This window comes from Pezoporus flaviventris, unplaced genomic scaffold (assembly GCF_033815535.1).
Source record: "Pezoporus flaviventris isolate CSIRO_AGI_PZ_B2104156 unplaced genomic scaffold, CSIRO_AGI_Pfla_v1 ptg000007l, whole genome shotgun sequence".
Classification (NCBI taxonomy): Eukaryota; Metazoa; Chordata; class Aves; order Psittaciformes; family Psittacidae; genus Pezoporus; species Pezoporus flaviventris.
The window spans coordinates 5,468,113-5,477,850 of NW_026892555.1; the positions used below are offsets into that span (position 1 = coordinate 5,468,113).

Below are 9,738 nucleotides of genomic sequence, written 5' to 3' on the forward strand. Positions count from 1 at the left end.
TATGTCTCTAGCTGTCAGTATTACACTGTGCTGCCTAACTACCTCATCAGTCTCTGTGCTGGATACCTTAACTGCCCACACAACTTCTGTCCTTTCTTGCCCATAACTGAACATACAAAGAAAAGAATCAAGTCTTCAGCACTGAGCAACTGAGAAACATGTTTTGAGTATCAGTACTATCATCCTGAACCAAATCATTATGTGCTAGATCAGTCTCAGCAATGTCTATTTCAAATATATCATTGATATGACATGTGAGGTTTTCTTCTCCAGCATGATTTTCCTCCTAGATATCACCAGGTGATTTGACAAACAAGCAAACTAAAATTAAACAAACTCCCTTTCTGTCTGTAAGAGAAAAAAAAAAAAATATAGGGAGGTCACTATGCATGCAAGTCCCATTCAGAAGCTGCCTTGCAAGAGGAAGGTCAAACTTGTACTGTTTCAGAGACCTGCCCTAGCCAACTCAGTGGTAGCACTGTGTAACTTTGTCTTCACAGTGATGTGGGCTCAGGTCTCCTACTTTCCCTGGGGTCCAGCAATGAAGAACTGGTGCTTTCACTCAAGTGACCCAGACTGCACACGTGGTGTGGACCGCCTTGGAAGAAGAGCAGAAGGAAGACTGCTTTCAGGAGCACACTCACTCCCCAAGGCAACATGCACAGACGTAGGCTGTGTGCTACAAAGCAGGCAGACTTCTCACTACTCTCTTATCTGTGAATTGCAAAATGTCCTTGGGAAATGGATATTACTTGCCAAGAAAATTGTAAATGCAGCCTTTTAAAGAGTCAGGTTGGGTACTCCAGGTTCAGATTATTAAGAAATTGTAGGAACCACCAGCCCGGAGGAATTATGTCTAATGTTCTGTCAGCTGCATTCAAGAGTGATATGTTCCAACAGGACCAAGTTCAGAGAAAGTCTACTAGGGATACTCAAAGCTGTTACAGAAAGAGAGCCTTGGAAAAATCTTTTAGTTTAGCTAAATGAAGATTAGGTAGGGTTTGGATCATACTCAAGAGGGCTAAGCATTAAGGAGGGAAAGAACTACGTAAGTTAACTGTCAATGTTGACATGAGAAGAAATGGTGCACATTTAAGCTAGAAAATAGAAGAAAGGTTCTAGTAATCTAAGTGATATCTTAAATAGCTTTCTCAAGGTGTATAGGGACCACAAGCTAATGTAGTTTTAAAATGGAATTTATGAGATTATGAAAAAAAAAACCTTTGTGAGGTGGTTACTTACTTTATGGTTACTTACTTTATAGTTACTTACTTCCAGGAGCTGCCAGATCTGATCACTTCAAAAGTCACACACATTTCTACCTACCAAGTGAAAAAAAAAGAATGAATATGCTGTGTCTCACAAACTTCATCAATTTCCAGACTTTGCTCTGGCAGTTGTGGTGGGACATGTTGGATTCTTGTCCTACAGCTGGTAGCAAAAATGTAAATGTTTTCACAGGAAAAAAAAAAAAAGCTGGTATTAATTCAGCAAGCAAATTTTAACATGTGAACATTATTCCTGTTGAATCATTTCTGCAGCTGGTTGAGGTCTCTCTGGATGTCAACAGATCCCTCTGGCATATCAGCCGCTCCTCCCAGTTTGGTGTTACATGAAAACTTGCTGAAAGTAGTCCCTGCTCCATCATATATATCGGTAATGAAGATGTTGAGCAGGACTGGACCCAGTATTGATCCCTGGCATACACTGATAGTCACTGGCCTCCAACTAGACTTTGCACCACTGCTTACCATCCTCTGGGCCCATCCATTCAGTCAGTTTTAAATCAACTTCCCTGTCTGCTCATCCAGCCCATACATCAGCAGCTTCTTTATGGGAATCCTATGGGAAACAGTGTCAAAGGCACTCCTGAAGTCCAGGTAGATAATATCCACTGCTCTCCTCCCATCTGCCATGTCAGTCACTTCATCAAAGAAGTTTGTCAGTTGGCCAAGCATGACTTCCCCTTGGCAATGCCATGCTGATGACTCTCAATGATTTTCTTGTCCTTAATGTGCCTGGGAATGGTAGGAAGACTATAGCAGGTTATTACTGATGAGAGGCTTGGGTAAAGAGTCAGTTTGAAGAGTTCTTAGAGCTTGACTAAAGCAACTATACTGGAAATACTCATGCAAGTTTGTGGTATTCACTATTGTTAAACTAGTTAAAGGTCTATGTAGGCTATACATTTATTTAGGAAGACAACAAGAGAATTGCTCAATTCCTTGCTTGCTTTATTTGCATTTTCAGATTATTCACAAGTCTGGAACTGAGAGGATACAATACAATCATCTTGAATCGTAGTTTGGAGCCTAAATCATAATCAACTGAGGCCAATATGGTATCAAATGAATTCTCCTAGCAGGTCTTCATTGCCCTCCTAAAAGAAATGATAAAATACAGGTCCTTTTTCTTTTTCATACTGTATAATATGTACCTCTATGATTTGATTACATTTCTATGTATATATACTGAAGTTATATATATATATCTGTTCTGTATTCTATCATTTAAAATAAACTTCTTCATACTTCTCATATCTTTTTATATGACTTTATTGACTATGAAGGTAATCTTGTGAATCAGACAAAACTAGTTCTTTCAAGCTCATTTTGGTGCAGATAACCAGGAAATAGGCATCTCCTGTCACTTGGTAAAAACTGACTGTTCTTAAACTGTCACTAAGGGATGACATACGATTTCAGTTATTACTGCGAGTTGTTTAAAGGTAATGCTCTACAGCAGTGTTTGCTATAAGGAAAAGAGCTTGCATGTGAAAGACAGGTACTTTGTGTTCCTGGCAGTACAGCATTTTGTTGTTTCCTGATTTCTCTTTAGGTCTACTGTGAGGTAACCTTTTCAGACAAAAGGCGTTTATGACCATGTCTAATGAGGTGAAGAATTAAAAGATTATGTATGGAATAAGGCTGATATTTTGGATACATTATATAACAAATATCTTTATCTGAGCAAATGGAATCCAAATTTTTTTTCCTAATAATCTTTATTAGGAGTAGCACGTTGCACTCGTAGCACATTCAAAACTAGGGCTGTAACCTGCACCTACAGTTTATGAACTGCTGCACCCTGTAGCATTTGCAAAAAATACAGTTGGGAGTGAAGCTGATTTTACTATACTGTAAATATATGAACAACCTTAATAAATTGAAAGAATAGCACTACAGTGTAAACTAGACTGTTCCTCCGGATTCTAGCATCATAGAGAAATAGTAACCAATGTGATTAATTTTTGCTACTTGGAAGATAGCAACTTTAAATTTTACCAAAATACCAATATGTTTTTCATAATCATTTATCTACATTCCCCATATCTAAAGAATAATCAGGATTTGTTCACTGGAATTTCATGCTAGTACATAGATATATACTTGTGCTAAGGAAAGTAATAAGACTATAGCACAGAACATGCAGAATGAAAATTCATGTGGAAAATTAACCAAGAAATCCAGACTACCTTGACTTGCTGTTAACTTTGGTAGAATTTATACTGGGATCCTACACATTACTAAACCAAAGACATCATGGCTAGTGCTCTCCCTTGTAAACTGTACCTCTGTCAAGCCCTTAATGAAATAAAGTGAGTTACTTTTAATATTCCTCATTTTCCACAGCGTTACAGAAAGAGGCATCATTTTCTCCCCACCCCACTGGAAAAGAGAGACTGGACAAAATCTCTGCACAGAGCAGCAGTTTGTACACTACGCTGATGAACACAAAGCATGGGCTGGTGCATGGGATCAGAGGGTGTTTGCAAGGAAAGCCCTGCAGTGACGTTAAACGGATTTTGTGACTAATTTTTCCGTTCCTCTATATCGGGGTTTCTGTGCCCAGGCGCTGGCCATGGTGCTGCAGGGCGGGCTCTATGAGGAGGGGACGGGGCAGCCCCTGCCGGCTCCTGCGACACCAGCGCAGGACTCAGCTGAGCCCCTCAGCCAAGAGAAGGCGCCGACGGGGAAAACAGGTTCCAGGCGGGGCCAAAGGCGGCGCAGGCAGAGGAGGAGGAAGCCAAGGAGGGAGCCGCAGCAGCGGGACCCCGAGGGAGGGTGGAGGAGGAGGAGGGCAGGAGGTGCTGCAGGCCCGGAGCAGGGATCCCCTCAGCCCTGCAGAGACCCCGCGGGAGCAGAGACCCCCCTGCAGCCCGGGGAGGGCCCCACGCCGCAGCAGGGGGGGATTTCCTGCAGGAGCTGCGGCCCTGCAGAGCCCCGGCGGGAGCGGGGGGGGCCCTGAAGGGTGCGGGCGGGGAAGGGCCCGCGCTGGAGCAGGGGTGAGGAGGGAGCTGCGGGCGAGAGGGGGTGTGCTGGGCTGAGCGCGACCCCATCCGCACCCCTGCGCCTCGGGGAGAGGGATCATGAGCGGAGCGGTGAAAATGGGGATGGGAAGAAGGAACTGAGGGGAAAGTGTTTTTTTACTCGTTTCTTTGTTTCTCACCATCCAACTCAAATTTAATTGACAGAAAAATGCATTAATTTCTCCAACTACAGTCTATTTTGCCTGTGATAGTAACTGGTAAGTGCTCTCTCTGCCTTTTTCTCAACCCATGAACTTTCCCATCATATTTTCTCCCGTCTTCTTGAGGAGGAAGAGTGAGAGAGCGTCTGAGTTTAGCATATAATGTTAGTTTCAGACTGAAAGAAGAAACTAGCCAAAATAAAAAGTACTTGGGATAAATGGCTTTAATTTGTGTGTGTGTTTATTTGACTTTGAAACCGTTGAATTTCCCATGGAGCAACCTGAGAGTCTATTCAAGAAAAGGTGCAGTAAGTGCTTCAAAGCGCATTGTGTGTGCTTTGTATTGTAACTGTGCCCAGCAAATTTGGAATCTATTTTATAGGTTATATCATATCAAGGAGCCTATCCAGTATATTTCACCTTCCGGATCAAGAGACAATGGAAAGTCAAAGAGGAGAATTCTGGGTAGAGGACTAAGTTGCTGACAAAGGGTAAAGTTTAAATAAAACATGTTCAGTGAAGTTGAATCAATACTTTATTTGTTAAGGAGAAGTAAAAGTACAAAAAAGCTTGTACAACTAGGCATAAAAAAGTGAGAAATCAATTGTAGTTAATTCAAAATGCTTGAAGAGTCACCTATGCCATTATGTATGAATAATTCAGGAACAGAAATTTATTGCAGACACATATTGTTTGGTTTGGATTTAGTTTTGCCCCTTGTTTGACCTGAATCCTGTAAAGAATGATATTCAACTAATTGAAATAACATTTTGCAAGCAAGACAATACCTTAGGGAGATTTCAAGAGCAATCCTGAAATAAAATCTGAAAGATTAAATACTTGATAAAGTTTGTATAAATAAAGTTATTTTAAAGTGTGTAAAATGTTGTACATGAGTTTCTTCTCATGCAAGTTGTGTTTGCCTGTGGAAAAGAGAACAGATTTCCCCCCCCCCCCCCTTTCTAAATCTCTTTTTATTTCTCCCTATAATGCTGCCTCTCTTTCTCTCAGCAAGTGTTGATCATGTTTGGAAATATTTATTGCCCTCCGGTTTTTACTCACAAGACAATTTCTTTGCAAGTCATTATTGAGAATAACAGAAATGAGTCACAGTAGTACAAGATGTTTTCAGATGGAGTCAACACAAACTTATTATTCATATCCTGAGATGCTGCACAGATATTTGAAACCAAAAAATACATAGGCTGACTATGCATGTGTTACAGTGACTACCTGTGTTCCAGTCCCTGCAGCTATCCCTTAAAAAACAAGCAACATAGGATCCCAATATACTTTATTACTGGTTTTGGTCTGTATTATACTGGAATTTGTTTGTTCTGGTGTAGGTTTATGTGAGCATCTCAACATTTTGAAACTTCAAATGGATGCAAGAAGCAAACCAACAGCCTCAGTGACAAAAAGGCATTACTGGTTCAGAGTTACATTCAAGTCCAACATCAGTTCTGGGATTAGAAACCAGCCAAAGGAAATAATTTTGCAGCTTTCGCACTAAACTAAATAGCTGCCCTTAAACAGGAAATTAAAATCATTTGCACACAGAAGGAATTTATTCATTGACTAGAAAATATTAAATACACTGAATTTATTCAGATGCAGGTTTTTAAGAAATGCCTGCTGCCACTCATATAAGACTTAGGGCAACAAAGATGATTAAGGGAGTGGAGCATCTCCCTTATGAGGAAAGACTGAGGGAGCTGGGTCTCTATAGTTTGGAGAAGAGGAGACTGAGGGGTGACCTTATTAGTGTCTATAAATATATAAAGGGGGAGTGTCACGAGGATGGAGCCAGGCTCTACTCAGTGGCAAACAATGATAGGAGAAGGGGTAATGGGTACAAACTGGAACACAAGAGGCTCCACTTAAAATTGAGAAGAAACTTCTTCTCAGTGAGGGTGACGGAACACTGGAACAGGCTGCCCAGGGAGGTTGTGGAGTCTCCTTCCCTGGAGACATTCAAAACCCGCCTGGACACATTCCTGTGTAACATTATCTAGGTGTTCCTGCTCCGGCAGGGGGATTGGACTAGATGATCTTTTGAGGTCCCTTCCAATCTCTAGCATACTGTGGTACTGTGATACTGTGTGAAGACTTAGTGCCACCCAACATCAGTGTCTCCATTGACAGCAGCCAGCTTTAGATACAGCTTGTGGCTAAGGTTTGAGAAATCCAGATGCTTAATTTGAGATTTAAGAGTTGATGTGCACACTTGTCTTACAGACGGCCTAATCCCTGGCATAGTCTCATCTCTGGTGCACATAAAACTCCCTGGTACATCTCTGGTGGGTGTGAATATTCCTTGTATGTCTTCATTCACATTTACATACATTCAGAAACACTCAGCTTCAGCACTAATACTCTGTTGTAATTCAGACTCAAGCAGAGAGCAGACTTAAGGAGAGACACTGAAGACCCACATAAGGATATGAGCTCTGATTAGATATTGACAGAAATGAGGTAACTGAAAGTATGGGTAGAATTGGCAGTTCTTATACTTTGCAGAATAGTCTTCTGGGTAGAGCACATGCACAAAGGGTGACCTTGTTCTGCTCTGGGACTTCAACCCACATCTCCAGAGAGTGCTCTGATCACAAAGATGAAAGTCATATAGTGGAACAAGGGAAAATAAAGAGATACAACATGTAATTTATCTTGACAATTGGATTCCCTATTCAGTCAAGAATACGAAATAATCCGAACAAAGTTTCTGAACAGAAATAAGTTTAGTTCAGGAGCCTAGAGCTCGATATTTGCACATTAACCTAATAATGGTGAGGGGGTTTTGGTGTTGTTTTATATCTAATATAAAATTCATAACAGCATAAATACTTTGAGTTTGAAATCCTCTATATTCAGGATGGGTGAAAAACAAAGTTTTCCTTTCTAGGGACCTCTGCCCTAACCATTGGGTTATTATGAAGACATTTCTTCACAAACTCTCAGCTCAACATGCTTAGCTTCCATAAAATCTCTTTTGTAAGATCTTACACTTGTTAGAACAATTAGAATAGAGGTTACAGGACAGAAAGCCTGGATCCCCTGTGGGACTTTGTGCTCGTGCTCCACCGTATCCACAATCTGAGCAGAACACCACCACTGATATTCCTCATGGGCATTTTCTGTGTGTGAAAAACACAGCACAAAGCAGTCACTAAAACACACCCACAACTTCAAGATTTCAACCCTAGCCAAGGCAACTCAGGCTCTTCACACTATCGCTACTACTGTTTTCCAAAGCTGACTTATTTCTTGCAGGTAACAGCACCAAAGAGGCCTCAGCTATACACTTAGCTGCCAGTAGTGCTGTCTTGTTATTTACTGGTGTTCTATGAATAACCTCTTGCTTAGGATTTTGATTTTTGAGAGGCTCAAAGCAGGGACCATTTTTATGTTCTCAACTTCTTGAGGGCCTAGCAGAAAGTCCTTCTGTGGGGCTTCTAGGTGCCACACCAATGCTCTTATATAGTCACTGCGTTGTAGGAAGTAGGATGCACTCTGTTGACCATGAATATTCTTGTCTAAGTGCATCCAGCTCTAACATGAATTCCACCACCTTCACAGAGCTGTGGTTTCTAACCCATAAGTAAATACTTGCTGCACTTTTGCTGCAGCTTCACTGAAAATGGTATCTAAGTTGGCAACTTTTAACTTTTCTCAGTGAGGATATCAAGAGCTCTATGTGTCTAAGAAAAGAATAATAACAAAATCAAGATCTGAGAAAAGCATTTTATCCTCAATCATTAGTATGCTACAGAGGACTTCAGCTAAGAGAAACAGGAGTTTTCACATGAACTTTGCAGCTATAATGGTAGGTAGCAAAGCTCAGAATGATATAGCAGGGAAAATTTATGTAACTGGGAGGGAAAAAACACATCAGAATACCTTCAGTGAGCATGAGCTGAGTGGCTTGTGAATAAAATGGTAATTATACCAAACATTTTTTTTAAGGCATACATCATTATCCTCTGGGTAAATTATTCAGTGGTTCATAGTCTGAAGAAATTTTTGTAATTTATCACTTATGAAACAATTCTTGAAAATCATTGTCTTGCTTTTATATTCTGTGGGAAGCCTTCTCTACAAGAAACAACCCTTTTGAGGACACACGGCAACTCATACCTAATTTTGTTAGCAGAACATAAAATGCAGAGCAACAATCTCACTGGAGGATTTGTGAGCTCTGCTAACTCCTGATGCCGTTCGTCCAAGTCACAAAAGTCATTTTAATCTGTCTGGAGCAGGCAGTGTGAGAACCTGCAGTAACTGAGAATGAGAAGGAACACCAGTTTTACCATAAACTGGTCAGCATTTCTTAATTGCTTTGGTTGTCTCAACATTAAAATTTGCTGATTTACTCCATAAACATGGTAATTTTTTTCCCAATGAATTTTAGGTACACATTCTGTCTTTGTTTTTACCATTGTCATGCTGTCATTGGGGAAACAAAACCATCATAGAATAGACTGCATCAGATTGTTGTGCTCCTTGGGAGATGATGAAAGCATATCTACTTAATCAGCAACCTTCTTGGATTATTTCTACAATATTCAAGATATTTTTAGGTGCAAATATGAAACATTTTTAATTATTTGGGATTGTTAAATTTTGTCCCTACAAAAAACAGCGAGTTTGAAACTATTGATGTTTGCTCAAAAAGTGACAATATCTGGTTTCTCAGGGAAAAAAAAGTGATCAGGTAATAAAGCATGTTGATTCAAGCAAGGTCAAGCACAAGCGCCATATAATTTTTGGCACATAACTAATTTAGGGATATAACTGCCTTATACTCATTAAAATGAATGGAGAGAGAGAGGAAATCGATGGAGAAATATAGGACATTTCAGAGGTCATTTAGATTTCAGCTGGGTAGCATCAATCTCTTTTTCTATAGAGGAAGCCTAAGCTGGCTATATTTCTATCTTACACATTTCAATCAGGTGCTCAAAAGGCTAATGAGAAGGATGTGGGAATAGCCTCTACTGAAATAAAAGGAAAAACTCTTGTAGACTTCAGCAATAGTCAGGGTTAGGCCTTAGCTCAAACCTCCTGCCTTGAGCAAAACCAGATGGCAGCATTGACCTTCTCATTGCTCCAGAGAGCAATGTTGCTGATGTTCAACAAGACAGTTATGTAGAGCTGTTGATAAGCACATGAAGTGTTCAGCTACCTTTTTTTTTTTCTTTTTCTAGCATTAATTTGTTTGGGGAGGTTATTTGTTTGTTTACTTTTGTTAGTTATGCCTTGCATGAC

General features: G+C 40.3%; 1 long non-coding RNA gene across 1 annotated transcript; it reads left to right on the forward strand.

The window, feature by feature from the left end:
- The first annotated feature begins 3,936 nt into the window (after positions 1 to 3,936).
- Positions 3,937 to 8,291, forward strand: LOC133266294 (uncharacterized). Its single transcript, XR_009742302.1, has 3 exons — positions 3,937 to 4,527; positions 4,853 to 4,961; positions 8,100 to 8,291. It is a non-coding gene; the product is annotated as an uncharacterized LOC133266294 (long non-coding RNA).
- Positions 8,292 to 9,738: the final 1,447 nt, after the last annotated feature.